At 38.3% G+C, this 25,848-nt stretch overlaps 1 protein-coding gene across 3 annotated transcripts in view; it reads right to left on the bottom strand.

The window, feature by feature from the left end:
- Positions 1–25,848, bottom strand: part of mgat4c (mgat4 family member C) — a 207,408-nt gene that overhangs the window by 152,665 nt on the left and 28,895 nt on the right. The window contains exon 2 of one of the 3 annotated variants that reach the window (XM_059335015.1): positions 15,358–15,447. The exons of 1 other annotated variant lie outside the window; for it this stretch is intronic. The gene's annotated coding sequence lies outside the window, so the exon portion shown is untranslated. Of the gene's footprint in view, positions 1–15,357; positions 16,378–25,848 lie in introns of those variants that run through there. One more of the 3 variants, XM_059335016.1, reaches the window with a different exon arrangement.

The raw sequence follows: 25,848 nt of genomic DNA, 5'->3' as shown, positions 1-25,848 counted from the left end.
GAATGCTGCCTTGTCCTGGAGGAGGCCAGATCATTTAACTGCTATTCTCTTCAGGTCCCTATGGGAGCTCTTTTTGTGTGCGTGAATGTGTGTGTGCGTGTGTGTGTCCTGTCTGCCTCATTGTGTATACAGCCCGTAAATGATATTTATGGGTAAAGCCTACAGAGGGATGTCGTGATGATAACACAAACATACAACAAGCTGCAGAGTGACAGTGAGAAATATGGCAGGGAATTAAGTCAAGATTGCAGCGTTAAGAGGGTCATGTCGACGCCGCGGCAGACTTTCAACGCCGCTGATGAGAAATTGAGCAGAAAAAAAAGGGAGAAACTGAACTGGAAACGTGACCAGAACATGAGGCTAAACTCATACGTACTAACTGCTACCCTCAAGCCTTAATTTGAGGCTGAAGAATGTAATAATATTTGATTTAGGCGCCATTAAAGTAATGCAGCTGGAGCATACTTTCGTTGCAGCTGATAGGAAATTGTGCAAAAAAGAAAAATAAATTAAACTGTAAATGTGACAAAAACGTGGGTAAACTCATCAAGCCTGCTCATTCTAACTACTACATTCAGGCCAAATTTGAGACAATAAGAATGCATAAATATTTGCATTTTTAAGTGCCATAAAAACAAGTTTTAGACTAACATACCAAAATGCAACAAGCAGACTTTCGGTGCAACTGTTAGGAAATTGTGCAGAAAAAAAGAAAGAAAGTGAACTGTAAACGTGACCAGAACATGAGCCTAAACTCATACGTACTAACTGCTACCCTCAAGCCCTAATTTAAGACTGAAGAATGTAATAATATTCTAATTTAGGTGCCATTAAAGTAATGCAACTGGAGCATACTTTCGTTGCAGCTGATAGGAAATTGTGCAAAAAAGAAAAGAAATTAAACTGTAAATGTGACAAAAACACGTATAAACTCATCAAGCCTGCTTATTCTAACTACTACATTCAGGCCAAATTTGAGACTATAAGAATGCAAAAATATCTGCATTTTTAAATGCCATAAAAACAAGTTTTAGACTAAAATACCAAAATGCAACAAGCAGACTATCAGTGCAACTGTTGGGAAACTGTGCAGAAAAAAAGGAAGAAACTGGACTGTAAACGTGACCAAAACATGAGCCTAAACTCATACGTACTAACTGCTACCCTCAAGCCTTAATTTGAGACTGAAGAATGTAATAATATTTGATTTAGGTGCCATTGAAGTAATGCAACTGGAGCATACTTTCGTTGCAGCTGATAGGAAATTGTGCAAAAAAGAAAAATAAATTAAACTGTAAATGTGACAAAAACGTGGGTGAACTCATCAAGCCTGCTTATTCTAACTACTACATTCAAGCCAAATTTGAGACAGTAAGAATGCATAAATATTTGCATTTTTAAGTGCCATAAAAAAACAAGTTTTAGACTAAAATACCAAAATGCAACGAGCAGACTTTCGGTGCAACTGTTGGGAAATTGTGCAGAAAAAAAGGAAGAAACTGAACTGTAAACGTGACCAGAACTTTGGCCTAAACTCATACGTACTAACTGCTACCCTCAAGCCTTAATTTGAGACTGAAGAATGTAATAATATTTGATTTAGTTGCTATTAAAGTAATGCAACTGGGGTATACTTTCGTTGCAGCTGATAGGAAATTGTGCAGAAAAAAAGAAAGGAATTGAACTGTAAACGTGACCAAAACTTAAGTCTAAACTCACCAAACCTGCTCATTCTAACTATTACATTCCAGCCTAATTGGAGACAATAAGAATGCATAAGTATTTGCATTTTTAATTGCCACAATAATAGGTTTTAGACTAGAATAACAAAATGCAAACAGAACAAATGTTATGTTGCAGCTGATGAGAAATTGTGCAAAAAAGAAAAAGAAATTAAACTGTAAATGTGACCTAAAGTTGTGTAAACTCACCAAACCTGCTCATTCGAACTACTACATTCAAGCCAAATTTGAGACTATAAGAATACATAAATATTTGATTTAAGTGCCATAAAAATAAAGGTTTTAGAGTAGAATACCAAAATGTAACCGGACCAGACTTTCGGTGAAGCTGATGAGAAATTGTGCAAAAAAACTGTAAACGGGACCAAAACATGAGCCGAAACTCACCAAACCTGCTCATAGTTACTCATCACTACACAAGACAAAGTAGCCCCAGACTCCATAGCGTTAAGAGAGCACGGCGTACATGAAACATACATTATGATACTATATTTAATGTTAACTCGTGGCACTGACATTCAAACAGCTACCATATTGTGCCTTCAGGACAGCAGTGACTTGTGCAGCCTTTTGCAGAGCGATGCAGCCAGAAACTCACATTTCTCTCCTGGAAAAACAAACTGGAGAGAGAATCTTTTGGTTCATGCAGCCCGAACACACACACACACACACACACACACACACACACACACGCACACACACACACAGCTCCACTTCTACTCGTTCTTCTGACTCACATATCCTTTGGACAAGTTTCAACCAAATATTTGTGAACATGAGCAACTCTCTGTGAGCCCAGTAACCAAGACTGTAGCGTGTGATGTCATCAAAAGGCATAGCCCACAGCTCTACGTTCACGATAGAGCGCTTGTTTGAGCTTTTAACCCCAAATGAGGAGATTTTTTTTGTTTTTTCTGGATTTGCAACAAAACAATATATATTGTGTTCTCTCAGGAGGCATCAGGATGCAGGGAGCACAATCCAAGAGCAGTGGCTCGCAGGCTAAGTGTCAATTCCCACTGTGTTTCCATAGAGAAGCCATCCAAACTGTGGCACATTGAACCGAGGTCCGTTGGAAATAACCTGTGGTATTTTTTTCAGTATTGCTGCTTTGTGCACCACCACTGCCATTTTGGTTTTTCTCAGAGTGATTGCCACATTCAGAGTCACCCCTTTTAAAGTCTTTTTCATTCACGCTGGAGCTCTCTCAGGGCCTGGCATGAATTTTTACGTGAAACCATGCTGGCATAGGTCTTTGGGAAAAAAAACATTTGGGTTCCAACTATTCAAATGCATTCTGTTTTAGCCTGGAAGCCCTCAAGCACTAACAGGCTTTCCTGCACATTACGGACACTCACCTCTGCATACCGCCTATCCCTTTTTCCCTTCCAATCTCCTCACGTCTCTTCTTTCTATTCATCTATCGGTGCTTGGCTCCGGTCACCACATATCAGGTCTGGGCACAGGCTAATCGTGCGTCCCACAGGCTCGGTAGGACTCCAGCAATCTGAGGGCAGCACATTACCCCAGACATACTTTAGTGTGGCACAGCAGCCTGAATGCCATGTCCGCAGAGAGAGAGAGAGAGAGAGAGAGAGAGAGAGAGAGAGGAAACCACTGGCGTTTGGCCCATCGTCTGCTTTCAGCAGGTTTTTGGCTCTGTGAAACCATTTTGCACCACTAATGATGTCCTTTCTGTGAGCCACAATCCATCCCAGATCCTTTGGACAGCCACGGGGAGCACGTATGCATCGAGGTCATAATAACCTGCTGCTTCCTTTAAAATGAAGTCGATAATTTTTTGGTTTGCAGCTGTGGTTAAGACTGCAGCTATAGGTGGAGCTTTCTATCCAGACATGACTTTGCACTAAAAACACAAACGTGTAGAAGCAGCGCTGCATTAAAGTTTCATGAACTGGGTCATGAAATATGAAAGCGCTGATAAAGTGGATGTTAATAGGTTGTCTATGGGTGGACCAAGCCTGTAAGTGAGGTGAGCCTCCCTCCTGCAGAAACCACTCCTTACAAGTGTGTGTGTGTGTTCTTGTCTTTCCTACACATTGAGGACCGGAACACGTTTGAAACCAACAGAGTGAGGACATTTTGCAAAGTGAGGACATTTCAGCCGGTCCTCACTTCTTTAAAGGCTTTTTTGATGGTTATGACTAGAGTTACATTAGGTTTATGTTAGGGTAAGGGCCTGGGAATTCACTATTCCAATGAGGGTCCTCACAAAGGGAGATGGACAAAGATGTGTGTGTGTGTGTGTGTGTGTGTGTGTGTATGTGTGTGTGTTTGTTCTTGTACTTCCTACATAGTGGGGACCGGAACACGTTTGAAACCAACAGAGTGGGGACATTTTTTGTGAAGTGAGGACATTTTGGCCGGTCCTCACTTCTTTAAAGGCTTTTTTGAGGGTTATGACTTTGTTTAGGATTAAGGTTACATTAGCTTTATTTTAGGGTTAGGGTTGGGCATTTAGTTGTGATGGTGAAGGTTAGGTTAAGGGTTAGGGTAAGGGGCTGGGAATTCACAATTCCAATAAGGGTCCTCACAAAGATAGATGGACAAGCATGTGTGGGTGTGTTCTTGTACTTCCTACATAGTCAGGACCGGGACACATTTTTTAACCAACAGAGTGAGGACATTTTGTGAAGTGAGGACATTTTGGCTGGTCTTCACTTCTGTTTTGAGAGTTCAGACTTAGATTTAGGGTTAAAGGTTACATTAGGTTAAGGGTTAGGGTAAAGGGCTGGGAATTCACTATTCAAATGAGGGTCCTCACAAAGGTACAAGTACAAGGATGTGTGTGTGTGTGTGTGTGTGTGTGTGTGTTTACTTCCTACACAGTGAGGACTGGAACACGTTTGAAACCAACAGAGTGAGGACATTCATGTGACGAGGGTCCCCACAAAGATAGATGTACAAGGATGTGTGTGTTAAGTGCCCGAGCTGCTCATAATGAAGCAAAACTGGATTTTTACTGTTTGCACACAATGCAACAGATGGATTAGTAAAAAAATGTGAAGTCATTATCCACTTACCTATTAAAGACGTTTATATTCTATAAAGTGCCCTAAATTCACATTACACACTTTACACTGAACTGAATGCAAAGTCACAGATGCAAAAAATAAAATGCACAATTCTCTGTATATTCATCGCTACGATTCCATTTCTCACGTTTACTAAAGGTTTTAAATGGTGAGATGTTCTGAAGTTGGCTCTTTCTTTGCATCTACAATGAAGTAGACACGGATCACATTAAATGCAGGAGCTGTCCGTGGTGCTTACCTTGAACTCCCAGAGCTGTTTTCACTCTCAATCTCCTATTCATAACAAAGAATATTTATTTCAGATCGACTAAAAGACGAAGTCTGAGCTCCATCCGACTGACTCCTACTGGCAATGCAGCCGGTTTATTAAAAGATAAGTTGATTAACAGCAATTTAGCTCATCTATGAGTCATGTAAGTCATTTATCAAGCAAATAATTAAAGCATTTTATGGTTTCAATGAGTTTCTCAACATATGTGGCAGTCACTTTCGTGTTGGTGGAATCTTTTGCTTGTATTTTCATGTTGAAACTGACATTTTTCCATCACTGATTGTGCACGCTAAGGTCACACAGCTGTCATTTGTTTTAATCCAATCATATTATAATCTCAGCCAGCTGCAGAAGTGTCTGTCTGTAAACTTCTCACTTTCTGGTGAACATGACAAGACAACGTCCCCGCCAACAGCAATCAACACACACTGAATGTCCTTGTATATTTTGCACAAAATCATATTTCAAAAAGGCAAAAACAAGCCTCGCCCTGTCTGCAAATGCAATATGATTGGGACTATTTGGGGCTGTGGATCGGGCAGAAAAAGCGACATGAAGACATCCTGGGAGCCTGTGTTGAGCTATTTTCTCTGCTTTCTGACATTTTATTGGAACAAACAATTCATCTAAAAATTAATTATTTGAAAACAAACATTAACTGAGACCCTTGTTCCTGTTCAGGCCTAAATATGGTCCCTAAACTGTCCAGTCTGTTTAACACGAGAGCATGAGGAGAACTGGATTAGCCCTGAATGTAAATTAAATGTCATGAAAATTAACCCATCCATCCATCAACATTACCCTCCATTTTCTAAGAGCTCTTGCTTTGTGTCGCCTAAGCAGGCATTGCAACACTCCCACATGTATTCTCATTTTGTGTCTTTTTATAGTCATTTTGTGTCTTTTTCTGGTCATTTTGTGTCCTTTTTTTGGTCATTTTGTGTCTTCTTTTAGCCATTTTGTGTCTTTTTTTGGTCATTTTGTGTCTTTTTTTGGTCATTTTGTCTTTTTTTTGGTCTTTTTGTGGCCTTTTTTAGTCATTTTGTGTCTTTTTTAGTCATTTTGTGTCTTTTTGTGGCTTTTTTTAGTCATTTAGTGTCTTTTTTTAGTCATTTTGTGTCTTTTTTTGGTCATTTTTTGTCTTTCTTTAGTCATTTTGTGTCCTTTTTTGGTCATTTTGTGTCATTTTTTAGTCATTTTGTGTCCTTTTTTGTAATTTTGTGTCTTTTTTTGTCATTTTGTGTCTTTTTTTGGGTCATTTGTGTCTTTTTTAGTCATTTTGTGTCTTTTTTTTGTCATTTTGTGTCTTTTTTAGTCATTTTGTGTCTTTTTTTAGTCATTTAGTGTCTTTTTTTAGTCATTTTGTGTCTTTTTTTGGTCATTTTTTGTCTTTCTTTAGTCATTTTGTGTCCTTTTTTGGTCATTTTGTGTCATTTTTTAGTCATTTTGTGTCCTTTTTTGTAATTTTGTGTCTTTTTTTGTCATTTTGTGTCTTTTTTTGGGTCATTTGTGTCTTTTTTAGTCATTTTGTGTCTTTTTTTGGTCATTCTGTGTCTTGTTTTGGTAATTTTGTGTCTTTTTAGTCATTTTGTGTCTGTTTTTAGTCATTTTGTGTCTTTTTTTGGTCATTTTGTGTCTTGTTTTTGGTCATTTTGTCTTTTTTTGGTCTTTTTGTGTCTTTTTTGGTCATTTTGTGTCTTTTTTTGGTGATGATTTCAAAGTTCTGGAAAAGTCTCATGTTGCATTGCGACACTCCCACATGTATTCTGATGCATTTCATTGGCCAAGAGACCGAAAATAGGTGGAAAAAACTACAAATACTACAAAACGACGTATCCGCTTTCCCAGCTTTAATGTTAGAATAATGCAACAGCGCCCCCAGTTTTAATGGTAGAAATGCGATAATGCTTTCCCGCCTTAAATGGGTTAAACACATTTCAGAGCCCTGGACAAGAGGACAAACAAACAGCTCGTTTCAGACGAGGAGGCTGAAAGTTTAACCACTGAGCTGTTGTGCTGCCCAAAGTTATTTATTTCTTTATTCTCTTTAGGAGGAAATAGAGTATTTGTAATCCTGTTAGGAGCATATACTCCCCTTTATTTTAAGAAATCAATTCTGTTATTACAGCACCAACATTTTTTTTATTTTTTTTTACAACACTTAAACTGATTCAATCAATACTCTTACGGGCACTTGAACAGGAATCAGAGTCTAATAGCATTAGAGTCGGCCTGACTTCAGATTAAAAGGCATCATTTCGGTGTAATATTGGAGCGCAGATATTCTGGAGATGAATAACATGTTTGTGTTGCTCTTTTGAGAGTGACAAGAGAAAGGCGGAACTTGAAAAGAGGCTGGGAGTGCTAATGAGCCTTATTTTAAGAACACAACGCAGTCATGAATATTTATCAGCTCGTCTCCTTGATGAACCACCAAAATAAAATAAAGTCTGATGAATTCATCGTTCTGAGTGGAAGATGCTCTGTTTAAAGCTGCTTCTGAACCATATTATTATATATTTGTTATGCATGGAATAAAACTGAATCTCTGCATTTTTGTTATATTGTAAGAACTGACCTTTTTATTTTTAATAAAATCAAAGCAGAAATAACTCGTACACTTGTAAAAAACATTGTGACAGAAATCTGAATTCCCCTTTATTCCATCACATTTTATGTTGGACTAAAGAACTAAAAAAAGAGACAAAATGACCAAAAAAAGACACAAAAAGACAGAAAATGACTAAAAAAAGATAAAAAAAATGACCAAAAAAGACACAAAATGACTAAAAAAGACACAACAAAAGACAGAAAATGACCAAAGAAAGACACAAAATGACAAAAAAAAACAGAAAATTACTAAAAAAAAAAAAGACAGAAAATGACCAAAAAAAAGAGACAAAATGACAAAAAAAAACTCAAAAAGACAGAAAATGACTAAAAAAACCCAGAAAATTACCAAAAAAAAGACACAAAATGACCAAAAAACACACAAAATGACCAATTTTTTTATGCTAAAAACCAGAGTTGGATGACAGGAACACACACAATCACAAGATCACATTTATGTTGGTTTTTCTTTGTTTCTTTTTGGTTCAAAATGTTGATCCAGTAAGTCAGAATAAAAAAAATAATTATTATTAGATCATATAGGTGAAAAAAATATACCAACATGGCATTTAAACATGTTTTAAGTGGTGAATACAGGCAGGATGGAAAGGAGAAAAAATGGGCAAAATAGCCCAAAAACTCCATAGAGTTAAATTAAACTCTTATCAGCTATTTTTGTTGTTATCATTATATTTGTCAAAACAAATGTACCTTTAGTTGTACCAGGCATTAAATGAAGAAGAAAGCAAGGTGGTGTAATAATATTTTCCGTGCCTGGACGTAAGGAAACTTCCCCCACACGTCCAAAGAGGACAAGTTTCAAGGTAGTCTGGAAGGATCCTGCAAGGTGCCAAGTCCCATGGACTCACTTTGTTGCTAGGCAACAGCAAGGGCACCGGTTTCCCTTTTTTCTGGGAAAACAGCTTCACTGTCCAAAATAAATAAAGATAGAAGGAACACAGCATGAACCTCTTGAGCGAGGTTAAGTCACTGGGAATAACAGTGTGAGAGGAGCGGCTGCAGAGGCCGGGGAGCTCTTTATGTTCTCTAATCAGAACGTTTACTCTCAGGACGCTGGAGAACCAGCAGCATATCTATGATTCAACAGCTACTCTGATACCTAATGAAGATAAAATAGTGCATTTCTTAATTACATTTTCGCATCCACTTTATTAGTGATTCACCTTTGGGTAACGCTTTATATTAAGGTCCTTGAAATAACCATTAATTAACAAGTAATAAGGCCCTTGTAAGTCCTTGCAAGATGCTTATTATCATTATTGTGTGTTTATAAGCCTATATAAGTGTTATTAATGGAAGGCTAATACAGTACAATAATAATACAGTTAATAGAAGGCTATATAGATTTATAAGCGCTTATAAGAAACTGTTTAAGAACATTAATAAAAGCCTCATGAGAATCTTGTAATTGTTTATATAGCCTGCTATTAACTGCATTATAATGCCAATATAAACACTTATATAGGCCTATAAACACATGCTAACGTAACATTACATCGACTGGTCAATACGTGATTGTGAGAGTTATGTGCAAGTGAAATATTCTGTCGTTTAGGTGATGAATAAATGTTTAAGTTTGTGTTTGCATCTTAACTTTTAAATTTTTTAATCCTGCTGTTTTCATGGGTGGGAAGCTGGTGAGGGATCATATCATTGTGACTTACTAGATATTTTTAAGGGTTGTTTTCATACATTTTTCAATTAAATCATACATTTTTAAATAAAACCTGTGTCACCAAACATCACCACTGGTAAACAGGATATATATACTGTATACTACTACTGTACAGTAGTAGTATACAGTATAGTATACATAGTATACAGTACAGAAAAAAAGTTATAGTTTTAGTGTTTTTGCATCTTTCTTTGATGCTGTAAATGAACAGAGACGACAGAAAATAATCGTTAACATCGGAATGTGAAGACTACAGGTCATATACTACACTTTTGTTTGCTTTTTTTGTATTTTCACATGCATATGTCTCAAAAAAAACAAAAAGTTGTTTCATGATGAAGATGTTTCTGAATTAAGAATTATTACAGATCGTACTCACAGGTTCTGTGTGCAAGTAGCTTATTACGTCCTATATTTACATTGTTTTGTTGCAAGAAAAATGCCTTTTCTTTTTTTGAGGTCATGTTTTGAGGCTCTGTGGACGGTGGGATGATGTATGTTAATGCTGCATGTGGCTTTGTCCTTGGTTCCTATACAGAAAACTGTGAGCAAACACCCTGAGAACAGATCAAAAGGCTATTGGGCTACTAACAACAGTAACTAGGACTCCTTATCAAAGACGGCTGGCTTTATCTCATTAAAGCAGGCGAGAAAAGCTCCGGCTCCAAAGGGAAATGAAACAGTTTTGCCTGTATTTGCTTTGTTATTTAGCTAGAACAGCTCAAATTAATTACTCTCATCTTCCTCACTCTATTCATTATTCTAGCTGTAAACACATTAGTCAAATGAAATGCCTCCGAGCACACCTGGCTTTCTTATCTGCTGCCGTGTAGACAACCGGGTGGTTTCGGCTTTCCAACGTGCTGCGAGCAGAGTATTAAAGAAACCCAGTGCCATTTACGGGATATGGTACCTGCCGCCTCTTCTACCGATAGCTGCCTCCCAGGAAGCCTTAATGTATGAGATTTGTCAGTGTCAATTTCCCAGCTAATCTCTCTGGTCCACCTCGCCGCTGCCTTCGCCGCCCATTCATTCTGCGGCTGTGTCTCTACCTGCTCACACGTTCCCGCCAAGGATAGAAAGGCGGGAAGGAAATGCATCCGTGGGTGCCGACGCTGCAGAGTGACCCGGCGTGTGCAACCAGCAGAAGGAAAACTGTGACGGTTTTATCCTGACTTCATTATGCAGCCAGTCAAAAGAGGCACGAGGTCCAAGTTTCCATTCATTATAAACCCTTGAGACAGTTCGGGGGGTTTGCAAGAAGAAGAAAAAATATGTTGCTAAACACCATTGTGCTTCTGGGGAATTTCTTTTTTTTTCAAAAAAGAAAAACAGGTAACGCTTTATAATAAGGTCCTTAATAACCATTAATTAACAAGTAATAAGGCATTGTTCTTGCTTTAGATCCGGGAGTTGCAAAAAGCATAGTTAACTTATAGTTTTTTGTAATTTATTGTGGGTTTTTGTGTTTTTATGTGTGTGTTGTGTGTGTTTTTATGTGTAACCTTGTCCGTTTTTTTTTGTAAAAACAAAATTGTGCTTTTTGTGTGTTTATTTGTGTTTTTTGTGTGTTTTTTGTAATTTTGTGTATGTTTTTATTTTTTTGTGGTGTTTTTTGTATTTTGTGTGAATCTGCGAGAAAAAAAATAGCTTTTTTCCCCACGTTTCTCGTAAATCTGTGACTTTTTTCACGCAGATTTGCTGCTTTAAATCTCTTGGTAACGCTTTATAATAAGGTCCTTAATAACCATTAATTAACAAGTAATAAGGCATTGTTCTCGCTTTAGATCCGGTAGTTGCAAAAAGCATAGTTAACTTATAGTTAACTTATAATAGATGAGCAATAAAGTATATTTTAATATCAATAAGCAAACAAAATAAGATTAATAAAGGCATGGCAAAGACATAATGGGTGGGTCATGGGTGTTTGTAATGCCATTATCAACACTTATATAAGCTTATAAACACACAATAATGTTAATAAGCATCTTGTAAGGACTAACAAGGGCCTTATTACTTGTTAATTAATGGTTATTACAAGGACCTTAATATAAAGCGTTACCGAAAAATATGTTAAATTGGAACCATTCATTATGTTCCAAAAACATCATTATTTATTGACCAAGTTTATGATAAAAAAAAAGAAAGCCACAATCAGATGGTTGGCCAACGTTAGCAATTATAAAAGATTGGGATAAAGATCAATAATTTTTTCTTTATTTTAATTTTAATGTTCTAGACATAAGTTTCTATTGCGACCATATATTTTCCTATTTTTCTGTTCTGGCTGTTTAATATGGAAATGGCTGAATTATACATTCAAGATATATATGCCTTTTTATGTTACCCTTGTTTACTTGTATGTCTTGTATGTAAATGTGTTTCAAAAAATAAATAAAAATAAATAAATAAAAAAACAACCCTTGAGACAGTCAGATCCACCAAGAATACTATTAATGACCATACTGAATGTTATTTTCAGTGGATCGACAGAAAAATAATCACCAAATATTTTGATAATTAATCATTAAAGTCATTTTTCATGCAGATGTTGTGGTTTATTTATGTGTTTTGGTTAATTTCACTTTATTAGTTATTCACCTTTGTTACTTATTAATCTTTATGTATGAAATAAGTACTTTTTTCCAATAGAAAAATGATTCAACTGTGGCCTGGGTTGTTTTGTAGAGTAATCTAAGCAGCTGATTGGATCATTATAAGAACAAAAAAATGCCAAGTTTTGTCTGGGAATAGCTAAAAAAGAAAAGAAAATGTACTTTGGAGTATTTTAAAACCACTGTATCCCCAACTGAAGAGAAACAAAACAAGCACACTTGATATTAATGTGAAATACAATATGTTGATGTATAATAAATGAGTGGCACTGCAACACGGCGCTGCAGAGCTCAGAGTGATCCGTTAACCCCGTTCAGTCACTGTGACATTTAACACAGTGAGACTCAAACACAAAGGAGGGATAAACTGCTAATCAATGGAGAAAGAAAAGCTTTTTGTTACAAATTTATTGCCCTGGCTTCCGAATCGCTAACGTGTTATTTTAACGGTGTCAAAAACCAGCATTACTCAAGAAAAGAGGAAGAATTTATTTGAGCAGCAGAGTAGGCTTTGGCAGGCGGAGAGGTGTAATTTGCCTTAAGTTCTGCAGTGAGCAAAATGCAAATTTGGGCTACATTAAGAAAGCCCATGTTCTCTGCTCATTACTGTGGCACGCTGGCACACTGCACAGCCTCCTGGCCAATAACATTACAACATCACTTAATTAAAATAATTCTGCAGAAAGCATAAATGAAGACCTTGACTTACATCAGCTTCAGACGTCAGAGGACGACATTCAGACTCCACAGATGTAATGCAAAAAAGGCCAACTTATATTTTTTGGCCTAAAACAGTGATTTAAGTTGGTAAAACTTGGAAATGTAAATTATTGACATTTAGGACAATAATGTAAGTTAGCACAACAAAGGAAGCCAGTTGTCTGCTCAAAAACAAGTTGGTGAGTTGTTGTTACTTATATCTTTAAGTTGAGGTTCACAACAAGGGACAATAGTTCTGATAACTCTTATTTCTTTGTTGGGAAATGCGGGAAATCTGTGAAATTCATTAGCGAAAGCTAGCGGCTAACTGATGCTAGCGGCTAACTGATGCTGGCGGCTAACTGATGCTAGCGGCTAACTGATGCTAGTGGCTAACTGATGCTAGCGGCTAACTGATGCTGGCGGCTAACTGATGCTAGCGACTAACTGATGCTGGCGGCTAACTGATGCTAGCGACTAACTGATGCTGGCGGCTAACTGATGCTAGCGGCTAACTGATGCTAGTGGCTAACTGATGCTAGCGGCGCTGCTTGTTACAGCTACAAGAGTAGCCATTAGCGTATCAATGCTAACTCAAAATTGTGGTAGCAACATTAGCGGCGTTAAATCGTGCCAATTCAGCACATTGCAGGAGTTAGCAGAAGTAAGGATTAAAAGTTATTACAATGTAAAATTATAAATTAGTACAGCTTACAGTTGAGTTGACAAAAATCTGAATTCAGAGTTGGGCAAACTCAACTTACTTAAAATTTTATCGATTGTTGCCTTGAAATTTTGAGTTCACCCAACTTTTCTTCTTTTGCAGTGTGAGAAATGAAAAGTTGGAACATCCTCAGAGCTGCAGGTGTTCAGAAATCATTATTTCCGGACTGAAACTGTTTGTTATTTAGCATTTGTAATGTTGATCACACATGTTCTTGTTTGGTTTGTTTCCTGCTGTGTTGTGTCCTCTCACTGCTGCTGCAGCTTGACTCAGAGTGGGTTTTCATTTTTTGGGAACTCCCACATTTGAATATAATACAATAAAACCCCTGATTTCTTTTCAGTGGATTCCAAATGTGTTGACACATCTCCACCAAAATAAACTCCCACTTTAATGGCACATTCAAACATCTTTTTCTGTAAATATACAGAATAGTATGTTGCAATTGTGTGTGGGTTTTACTGACACTGTTCTCCCCTCACAAACAATATAATTGGTTGTTTGTACAGGCAACAAAATACGACCCATTTTAACGTTTCAGACTGTCCTCTAATCATAATGAATGAGGACAATGTGGAGTGTAAATGACGAAAGTTGCACGAACAGATGTTGGACTTTGTACATGATGTGATTTAAACTGTTTGAAGCAGGAAGTTGAGTAGATCAGTGGTTTTGTAGCCTAAATTCAACCAAACTGCAGCCTTTTCTTGTTGTTTTTTTATACAACGTGAACCTTACGTTTATGTAGAAGTCACTTTGTCCTTCACTTCTGGCATTTACATACATTTTTCTACTTTTTAAACATTCTTTTAAAACCACTAACCATTATTTTTTTTGGCCTAAACCTAGATCAGCCTAAATTAAATGAAAATTCAGCCTTTTTTTTTCTTTACAACTGTGATCTGTACCATAATCCGCTCATATGAGTCGTTATGTGTGGTAAAAACACACAACCTATTCCGTCGTTAGAGATTTTGTTGGTTTTACTGTATTTTAAGAACATTTTGTCTCTTTTTTTAGATTTGACTTTTGGGCTTTGTCTCTGTGTGAGTACTGAAAATAACCAAAACTGCACTTAATTGTATAAAACAATCCATCCTCCAGTATTTTATGACACCCAAGATATTTAACCAAGTACCAAAAGTCCAGTTCTGACCAATATTTCCTGTTGAATATGTCGTTATTGCAGATTTTAAATGACAAACAACGCGTTGGGGATTTAGTGTTTTGGGGATTCTTGGCTCTTATTTAAGCCTCTGCAGCAGTATCTGTGGGTTTGCATGAATTACATCTCTAAAAAGTGTCCGAAAGGTAATAACCAATTGTTCAACATCTGTGAACATACAGTTATTCTCCTCCTCGTTGTGGATTAGATGAGAAGATTGATGCCGCTCTTGTGTCCGTGCAGCCACAGTCAGCAGCCAGTTAGCTTAGCTCAGCAGAAACACCGAGCAGGGAAACAGCTGGCTCGCCTCTGACTTGTTGTCAGGCGAGGTTGCCAGGCAACTCCAGCATATTAAAGTGCCCAAACAAGAAATAGCCGTTGCCGTTTTTCTTGTTTACAGACTGAACAATTGGAATAACAATAACCTGTTAATCAGTGAGCTTTACAGGTGACGGAAAATGGATTTAGTTGATTTTGGACGAAGCCTGGCTCGCCATCACCTCCTGTTCCCAGGCTTTATGCTAAGCTACGCTAACATATTAAGGGTAGAGACATCGGAGTGGTATTAATCTTCAAGACAGAGAGTAAAAAAGTGCTTCTCCACAAAAAGTCCAACCATTTCTTTACCATTAAGGTTTGCAGTGCCGATAAACAAAGCAGCTCTGGCTTGTCTGTCAACAGCAAAAAGCTGCTTTTGTGCTCAATCGAGACAGAAAAAGGAAGTGTGAATATATGTTTACAGATATATGTGTGTGTGTAGTGCATTTTTCCATTCCCACCTTGTCATTAATAATGCATGTGGCTGCGTTTCATTCAGATCAGTAGGAAGTAGCGTGGGCTTCATATGTCCAGGCTCTGCATCCTGTCAGCTGCAAAACACAAAGAGGATCCAGAGTCACAACAAGATAAACAGGACGTGTAGAAAAATGCTTCATTTTAGGAATAACTTCAGTCCATTTAAATAGCTGGACGTTGTGGCTGGGGAGAGGGACGTCTCGAATGCCCTGCTTAACCTGCTGCCCCCGCGACCCGGCCCCGGATAAGCGGAGGAAAATGGTTCCAGCCATCCATTTTTTGGTTAATTCAGTAAAAAACAATACATGGTGTGAAAAACCTCTATGTTGGATCTGAGCCTGGTTAAACCCAGATAATGTCCTGATAACATGACCATACTGAGGTATTGTTTGAAAAATTCTGAGCAAATTATAATTAAAAATGAACAAAAGAGTTATCATAGGATGTTATCATGTCATTATGATGAACACCAGTAAAAATAACCTCGTCAGTATCATAATGGTGGAATGTTTTGCCTGTAGCTTTTCATTTTAATATGATTTGAAGTTCATGAATCAAACAGCAGGATCAACATTTGCAGGTTCTGTACTTGATATGAGACGTGGACTACTGTTTTAAAGCCTTTGGCATCTTGACCTTCACCTTCTTGGTGATTTGGAACCAGAAGAGATCATATTTACACAAAAGGCTGCTGCTAAAGGTTAGCAGCTTGTGCTATCTTGACAGTGAGAGGTCGTTACTTTACAAACATTAATTTTCTGTCTTTTAGTACGACCCAAAATGTTACAATTAACTTTCATGAAGTGAAAACACACATTATGAAAGAGAAAAACACAGTGAATCAAGGTAGCCTGCTTCATGTCTGTTTTACTCAAAATGGGACCAACATTTACAACATGAACATTATGGCTGTTTCCACTACCTCCCAATACCCGGAAGGAGGCGGGTCTCACTCGCCAAAAGTTTTTCTCCCCTGAAAAAAGCCTGGTTACTGATTGGATAGGTCGCTAAGTGGGATGTGATGTAGTACTCTACACGACAACAACACGCCATTTGTAAAAGCCGGGGAAGCAGTGATACCTCGATATGAAAGTTTAATGTGAGTTTTATATGAATGGCACTTTACCGTGTTGAGTGTGGAAGGTCCCTTTAATTACTTTTTTTGGTAATTTTGTGTCTTTATTTTGGTAATTTTGTGTCTTTTGTTTCATAATTGTGTCTTTTTTTAATAACTTTGTGTCTTTTTGGTAATTCTGTGTCTTTTTTTGGTCATTTTGTTTCCTTTTATTAAGTAATTTCTTTTTTTTCTGTCATTTTGTGTCTTTTTTTGGGTAATTTTGTGTCTTTTTTAAAGAATTTTGTGTCTTTTTTTGGTCATTTTGTTTCTTTTTAAGTAATTTAGTGTTTTTTCAGTCATTTCGTGTCTTTTGGTCATTTTGTGTCTTTTTTTGTAATTCTGTGTCTTTTGGTCATTTTGTGTCTTTTTTTTAAGTAATTGATTTTTTTTCTGTCATTTTGTGTCTTTTTTTTAAGTAATTGATTTTTTTTCTGTCATTTTGTGTCTTTTTTTTAAGTAATTGATTTTTTTTTCTGTCATTTTGTGTCTTTTGTAGTAATTTTGTGTCTTTTTTGGTAATTTTGTGTCTTTTTTTGGGTAATTTTGTGTCTTTTTTTAAGAATTTTGTGTCTTTTTGGTCATTTTGTGTCTTTTTTGGTCATTTTAATACTGCCTCCAACAGGTAATTTGAGTTTGAGACCCCTGCTTTAAACGTTGCACCGAAACGAGGCTTTGATGGTCATTTCTCTTATCATCTTCTTCCTATATGGGTTATTAAAGAGCAGAATATCTGACCTGCCAATCTGAGTCCCTCAGCTGAGGACAAATTGTGATGAAAGTAACTTTAATTAATCAGCTTCTCATCATGGATGTACAGCAGAGTAACGTCCCTGTAGAAACAAATGGCTGTAACATGTCTGAAAACGCCCAAAATCCTTTAGGAAAACCAACTCGCTGCAGACGTGTTTTATGCCGTCGTTTTAAAATCTTACTCTGTACGGCACATTGATTTATTTCCCACTAAGCATAAGGCCATCAATTCGCCGCGTATGACATTACGGCTCGTTCAAGGCTGTCTGGGGAGAAATTATCATGCTCGATGATGTCGATGAGCTAAACCCATAGAACAGATGCACGCCTGATGTTGGATTCAAAGCACAATGAAATATTTCTCATCAAAGCACAGCCGGCTCTCTGGAGACAAACCGCTAAAGGTGCGGAGAGACATTCCGCCGAATTCTGGAAATCTATAATTCAGAGGAATCAATTAAACAGGAATTTTAATGACATATTGTCCAAGCTGTGCCGATGATCCGTGTGTGACTGAACAATCTCAGACATGCTGAAGCAGAATAAAACACTTGGAGAGAATGAAACTCCTTCACTATTTTAATGTTTGACAGTTTTCCTTTGTCTAAATTGAAAGGTTTAGTTTCAGAAATAACTCCAGCCATCATCATATAACCTCCACTGAATGAACAAGAATAGAAATTAATAATATTGGTTACAAGGAAATTTGGACATTTTGACCCAACATTAGCATGTAAAACAGCCAAAGAAGTCTATTTTCTGCTCCCAAATCCAAAATTAAAGCCAAATTTGACATTTAGTGCATATTAAACATGATACATTTCCAATTGCACGTTATATAAACTCATTTACTCTTCAGTGTTGAGATGTTTGCACCTTTGTGCTGTACATTTCCATATAATAATGCCACTTAACTGCTATGGGAATCATTTTAAAAGGCAAAACAACCAGTAAAATGTGATTAAAGTGACTTTAATTTATCAAGAACGGACAGCACGATAACATCCCTTTAAGAATATATGTCTTAAAATGGCTTCAATCCTTGATAAGCAAACTGACTTTGTAGAAAGTCTGTAGAGATGAAAGTTTGACATTTTTTTCTTGTAAATTGGAGGATTAAACTGAAAGCTTTAGTTTTAAGGAAGTTTACAACTTTCTTTTGACCTAAATATAGTGTGTAAAACAGCTAAAGAAGTACATTTCTGCTCCCAAATCCAAAATTAAAGCTAAATGTAACATTTAGTGCATATAAAACATGATACATTTCAAACTGCACATCTGAAATAAACTAATTTACTCTTCAGTGTTGAGATGTTTGCAGCTTTGTGCTGTACATTACCATATAATAATGCCACTAAACTGCAGTGGGAATCATTTTAAAGGGCAAAACAACCAGTAAAAAATCCTGAGCCTCGTGCAAACTAATGCAACAATAAGACCGGACTGCAACGATAAAGCAAACAGGGGCCTAATAGCCGACCCTGGAGAATGCCGCAGATTAAAGTAACTTTAATTCATCAAGAATGCACAGTAGTGTAACTTCCCATTAGGAATACATGCTGTAATATGTCAGAAAATGCCTAAAATCCTTGAAGAAAACTGTAAAAAGTTTGTAGAAAGTGAAAGCAGCTCGAGGGTGAAATTGAAAGCTTTAGTTTTAAGAAAAAACGTTGTATAACCTCCACTGAATCAACTGAATAAAATGTATAAACTGCTTCTATAGGCTCCAGGGAAGCTTACTTCATTGTGAGAGTACATTTTTGACCCAAATATGGTATGTAAAGCAGCTAAGGAATTACATTATTTTGGTCCCAAAAGTCAAAATTAAAGCCTGGAAGTGTTGGACTGGGAAAAGCCAAATGTGCTGCTATAAAACATGATACATTTCCTATTGCATAAGTTCTAGTACTTTTCAACTAATTTACTCTTCAGTGTTGAGATGTTTGCAGCTTTCTGCTGGACATTACCATATAATAGTGCCACTAAATTGCAGTGGGAATCATTTTAAAGGGCAAAACAACCAGTAAAAAGTCCTGAGCCCCGTGCAAACTAATACAACAATAAGACCGGACTGCAGCAAAAAAACAAACGGGCCTAATTGCCGACCCTGGGGAATGCCGCTGATTAAAGTAACTTTAATTCATCAGGAATGTACAGTAGTGTAACTTCCCTTTAGGAATACATGCTGTAATGTGTAAGAAAATGCCTAAAATCCTTTAAGAAAACTGTAAAAAGTGAAAGCAGCTCGAGGAAGAAATTGAAACCTTTAGTTTTAAGAAAAAATGTTGTATAAGCTCCACTGAATAAACTGAATAAAATGTATAAACTGCTTCTATAGGCTCCAGGGAAGCTTAATTCATTGTGAGAGTACATTTTTGACCCAAATATGGTATGTAAAGCAGCTAAGGAAGTACATTATTCTGCTCCCAAAAGCTAAAATTAAAGCCTGGAAGTGTTGGACTGGGAAAAGCCAAATGTGCTGTTATGCAATAGAAAATGTACTATTTTTTATATGTTCTAGTACTTTTTAACTAATTTACTCTTCAGTGTTGAGATGTTTGCAGCTTTGTGCTGTACATTACCATATAATAATGCCACTAAATTGCAGTGGGAATCATTTTAAAGGGCAAAACAACCAGTAAAAAGTCCTGAGCCCCGTGCAAACTAATGCAACAATAAGACCAGACTGCAGCGATAAAGCAAACAGGGGCCTAATAGCCAACCCTGGGGAATGCCACTGAATAAAGTAACTTTAATTCATCAGGAATGTACAGTAGTGTAACTTCCCTTAGGAATACATGCTGTAATGTGTCAGAAAATGCCTAAATCCTTTAAGAAAACTGTAAAAAGTGAAAGCACCTCGAGGAAGAAATTGAAAGCTTTAGTTTTAAGAAAAAATGTTGTATAAGCTCCACTGAATAAAATGTATAAACTGCTTCTATAGGCTCCAGGGAAGCTTACTTCATTGTGAGAGTATATTTTTGACCCAAATATGGTATGTAAAACAGCTAAGGAAGTACATTATTCTGCTCCCAAAAGCTAAAATTAAAGCCTGGAAGTGTTGGACTGGGAAAAGCCAAATGTGCTGTTATAAAACATGATATATTTCCAATTGTACATGTTTATAGTACTTTTTTAACAGTGTCGAGATGTTTGCAGCTTTGTGCTGTACATTACCATATAATGATGCCACTAAACTGCAGTGGGAATCATTTAAAAGGGCAAAACAACCAGTAAAAAGTCCTGAGCCTCGTGCAAACTAATGCAACAATAAGACCGGACTGCAGCAATAAAGCAAACAGGGGCCTAATAGCCGACCCTGGAGACTTGATTATACTGTTTTTGTAACCCATTATAGCAGCTCTGACGGTAAAAGCCATCATGGCGACAAAACTTGGCATATAATGACTCTGGCTGGAGTGTGAACAACATGTAAACTAAATGTGTGAAAAGAAACAAACGGCTCTGGAGTCGTTTCAGTGGCCGCCCCAGCCACTTTCACACACTGTATAAATTAACATTTAGCCCAGAAAAGGTCACTTTTGGCTTTTCAAGCTGTGGTGTTTTTCACTTTCCATAATAAAAAAGCAAATATCTGTTTAGGAAGCCGTTGATTAAAATGTCTTTTTCACACAACTTGCTGCAGATTTTCTTCCCGTGGATGTTCTCAATGCATGCATACGACAATCCCATACACACTGTAAAGCTGTAAAGGTATTAGCATAATAAAAGGAGGAACATTAACACAGCATGCTGCACACTCGTGCTTAATTCCTTATCACTCTGAAATGGGATAAAATATTATCAGTGTTGTCGTAAACACAAGTACAAATCCCTGCTGTTATGGCAGTCATACTGAGAGACTTCTGATGTTTCGCAGTCATTTCCATTCCACAGCCGGCATTTGCATTTGTTTGATTTCCAGCAGCAGTATGCAATGCTTCTTTGTGCAACAATACAGACACAAATAAATTAAGATCCATCCTTCCTGGCTGAGATTATTTATCTCCCTACTCAAGCTGTCTGAACTTTGAAAACACAGCTCCAAGTTATTCATCGTATCCCCATAGCCGTCGCCCACTGCCTTGACAGTATAGACAATAGTCTGCTGTGCATGTTTCTGTAAAATATCAGTCTTATACAACAGCTAATAAAGAATTTGTTTAGCCTAGTTTGGCGTGCAGATGCAGGATGAATCATTGTAATGTAATGCATGCCTATAGCTGTAACCCCACTGCTAATCCTTCTGCAGAAAATCAATTTCTCACATTGGCTTCAGCTGCCCTCAGGAAGACAAATCACAAAACTAGTCAAACCGGCGATCAGAATCAAACAGACTGGAATCAGACGGAGCAGAGTGTAATGCGTCGTGTACGACGAGTCGCTGCCAGAACGAGAACACGGCGTTTCATTCTCATCAGCCTCTTTTTAAGAAGACAAACATTACATAATTAGGATGATTAAGATGAGCGGAGACTAAAGGCCAACAGTGTTAACACAGCGGGAGATAATACAAGGATTAGGGGTGATTCATTTAATGCTGTTTTAAAATAGAAAACAGGAATTTATTAGGAAATGTCACTGACAGCTGAGTTTAAATGCACAGAAAAGAGAGCGTGCAATGGATAAATTTATTAAACAACAGGTCTGCATGTCCAAAAGTCACTTAAAGAGGCATATAGTCAGGTGCAAAAAGGAGGAAAAAAAGCACACCTTTAGGAAAAGAGCTCGCTGCAGATCTGCTCGCTGCAGATCTGCTCCCTGAGTTTAAATGCACAGAAAAGAGAGCGTGCAATGGATAAATTAATTAAAAAACAGGTCTGCATGTCCAAAATGCACTTAAAGAGTCTTATAGTCATGTGCAAAAAGGAGGAAAAAAGCACACCTTTAGGAAAAGAGAGAGCAGATCTGCAGTGAGCTGAGTTTAAATGCACAGAAAAGAGAGCTTGCAGTGGATAAATTCATTAAACAATATGTCTGCTTGTCCAAAAGTCACTTAGAGTCATATAGTCAGGTGCAAAAAGGAAGAAAAAAGCACACCTTTAGGAAAAGAGAGAGTAGATCTGGAGCAAGCTGAGTTTAAATGCGCAGAAAAGAGAGTGTGCAATAGATAAATTCATTAAGTGACTTTTGGACATGCAGACCTGTTCTTTAAAGAGTCATATAGTCATGTGCAAAAAGGAGGAAAAAAGGCACACCTTTAGGAAAAGAGAGAGCAGATCTGCAGCGAGCAGATTTGCAGCAAGCTGAGTTAAAAATGCACAGAAAAGAGAGCGTGCAATAGATAAATTCATTAAACAAGAGGTCTGCTTGTCCAAAAGTCACTTAAAGAGTCATATAGTCAGGTGCGAAAAGGAGGAAAAAAAGCACACCTTTAGGAAAAGAGAGAGCAGATCTGCAGCGAGCAGATGAGCACTGACCCAATCTGACCCACTTCTCCCTGATTTATGGTTTATGGTCCCTCAGCAGACACAGCTTTGTTCTGGGGGGTCATAAATCTCCGGCACCTCAGAGCCGATCAGCTGACCCTCCAATCCTGGCAGCCGTACCCTTCGCAACAGTCCCGTCCGCCGGCTGCAGCCGAGCTCTCAACACAAAGCAGAAATCACCCGAGCCACAAGCGCAGGCAGTTAATCACGGCGAGCAGACAATGGTATGAAATAGAGCCAAGCGGGCCGGGTGGAAGGCGATTCATGCAATCGCTAAAGCGCTCAAACGGGACAGCCGAGGTTTACCTGTTTGGTAACCTTTTCCCCTCCGAGCGCGGGGAGTGTTTTCCCTGAAAAGTGAAATGAAGTTCTCACTTGTGGGAAGTAAAGAAGACTGAGTTGTAAAAGGAAGTGGAGACACCTCACTGGGTTGAAAACAGGACACAATGATATAGTTTGTATTTACGCCTCCAGCTATGTTGAGAGAGCTAAATGCCAGACTAATTATGAGACACATTAGCTGGTGTGATGAGCAGAAAACACAACTGCTGAGTCTCGGGGAAGTTGGATCAACAGAGAGGCAAATATTGCACGCTGCAGCCCCGCTCAGCAGGAAGGAGCGCTGCAGAAGCGCTGGATGTCTGAGATGAGTTATCTCGTCTCGGATGAGGCTGTCAGAGGTGAGAGAACACAATAAGGAAGCAAAAAAAAAAAAAAAGGAAGAGAAGGAGAAGCAGGAGACGGTGCAGAAAGCGGACAAGGGGGGATTTTAATTTGCAAAGGGAGGAGACGAGAACGATGCAGCCGGAGAGGAGTCGCTGAGACATCAGGCTGAGCATGAATCGAGCTGCTTTTAAAGTGTGGGAGGAAACGCGTCGCTTCTCCGAGAAGCTGCAAAAAAAAAAAAAAAAATCAGCAGACTCACCTGTGTAAAGCATGTAAACGCATCTCGGTCCTGTTCACGGCGTGAGCTCGGAGAGCGAGCTCTGCTGATGCTCTGCGCACGCCACCAGTCTAAATGATCTCCATGACTCATGCGGGAGCAGATAATTGGCTCTCAGAAAAGTGGGATAAACACTCATTGTAAAGGCGGTGAGGAGCCTGGTGATGAGGGTTTTTTTCTTCCCACTCCCGCGCATGGATGTTCTTTTTTTCCCCTCTCTCTCTTTCTCTGATTCGACTCTCTCAACAGCCCCCCCCCCCCCCCCCCCCCCCCCTCCTCCTTACATCTCTCTCCACCCCTCCCCCTCCTCTTTCCCCCCAAAGCACAACTCTCCTCACCAAGGTGCCACTAACACTAACCTGCACTGTAGAAAAAGTCTGTAGATTTTACGGTGAAAAACTGCTAAACCATGGCAGTAAAAGACCTTAAAATGATAAATGGGTTCATTCTCGGGGTGTGACGATACTCTCAGCTCACGAGACGAGACAATATTTTAAGAAAACTACAATGATACATGCACGATGTAGGCATTAATAAACTTCTTCTTCCACAAATTGAAACTAAAAAAAAAATTATAAAAGTTTAAATAAAATAAATAAATACCATAAATAATATATAAATATATAAAATTAAATATTTCCTTTTTTTCAAGAGCAAACAATATGAGCCGTGTCTCCTTTAGAGGGAAGAGTGGCCACCGGTAAAGGGTAAAGGCCACGCCCTCTCAAATGTCTCCATTACAAAAAGTGCCCCAGAGGGATTTACGAGACTCCGGAGGTGACGTATGGTTTTCCATCGTCGCGTAATCGCTTAGCAACAGTTTCGACCGTGATCACATAAGCGATGGATTAAACTCGGGAGAAGCAACTGTGGCCGCTGCCGCTAACTGTGAACAACATCAGCAGCTGATCAAAACAAAGCAGCATGGGTAATTATTATGCACAGCATCTCCGCTGATCTTAAACGTAGAGATCGCGAAGTGAACACCTCCTGCAGCAGCAGCACATACACACTGTACTGCTACAGAGCTAACTGTTAGCCTGTTAGCAGGACCGTGCCACTTCGTTTCGTTCTTACTCATCTTAACGAGCCGCCGGCCCCTTCGGCGTCATTCTGGCTGCTTGCTGCTTCCCCTCCTTCTCCTCCTCTTCTTCTTTTCATTTTACTGCCCCCACAGGTCACATATCTCGCGGGACAGATTTTTTAACCGGACGAGAAATATCGTCGAGTTTAATCTCGCGAGATCTCGTGGAATGAGATCTCATCACACCCCTAGTTAATTCACTTTTAGTAACAATGAAACACTGTAAATGTATATATCAGCCAAAACAGTATTTTTTTTTTTTTTAAATACATTATTCCAATGTTAAATACACTGTAATGCGTATTAAATGTAATATATATGGCCTGCAAAAAACATCACTTTTATTATTTAATTTTAAATTAATTTTAATTGACAGAGGAAATTAATCACTCCCTCAACCTCCGCCCGAATCTCCGGCCCCCTCTTTTAAAATCACTCCTTTAACCATTTTTTGGATAAGAAACAACTCTTTTATTAGCTTTTATAGAAGAAAATCTCCCTCATTAAGGAACCAAAAGATTTTACCTACTTGATCCTCCTGCACCCGTGCCTCCCGCAGCACTCTCTAAGATTGCTGCATTTTAACCATAACCTAACCGTAAAAACAACAGTTTTTTTTTTTTTTTTACAGTGTTTTTTTTTTTACTCATTGGATCCATCCAGCCTCCACTTTTCCCGTCTTAAAGGAACAATGTATTCACGCTCCCTCGACCCCTCCCGCCCCCTCCTGCAGCTCACAAAGTGTATCATGATGAGAAGTGTTGGGCAAAACTAATTACAGTTTAGGGTCGAAGCAGCGGGACAGACTTCAATAATTCATGAGCTCAATTTAAGGGGTGACGGCAGATGTGTACCTGAAGAAACGGAGCTCGCAGAGGAGGCAGAATTAGATTTTTTTTCCCGGAGACGCCCTGCCGACGTCGTGTCTGTGTGTGTATCCGGTGATAGAGGTGGCCGAAATAACAGGATACGAAGTAATCTGACATTTATCGATCTCTCTCTCTGCGCCCCGAGGAAACGTGACAACATCAACAGGTCAGTGGTACGGCTCGAGGTGCCCGTTCTGTAAACTGGCACAGAAATGGGAAGTAATATTTCTCAAAAAGGGACGAGTAAGCTAGTTAAATAGAGCAGAGATCCAGCCAAACACTC

This window comes from Centropristis striata, chromosome 6, assembly GCF_030273125.1.
Source record: "Centropristis striata isolate RG_2023a ecotype Rhode Island chromosome 6, C.striata_1.0, whole genome shotgun sequence".
Lineage (NCBI taxonomy): Eukaryota > Metazoa > Chordata > Actinopteri > Perciformes > Serranidae > Centropristis > Centropristis striata.
Note: the sequence above shows the minus strand (reverse complement) of the source record. Positions and strands in the feature narration are given on the sequence as shown.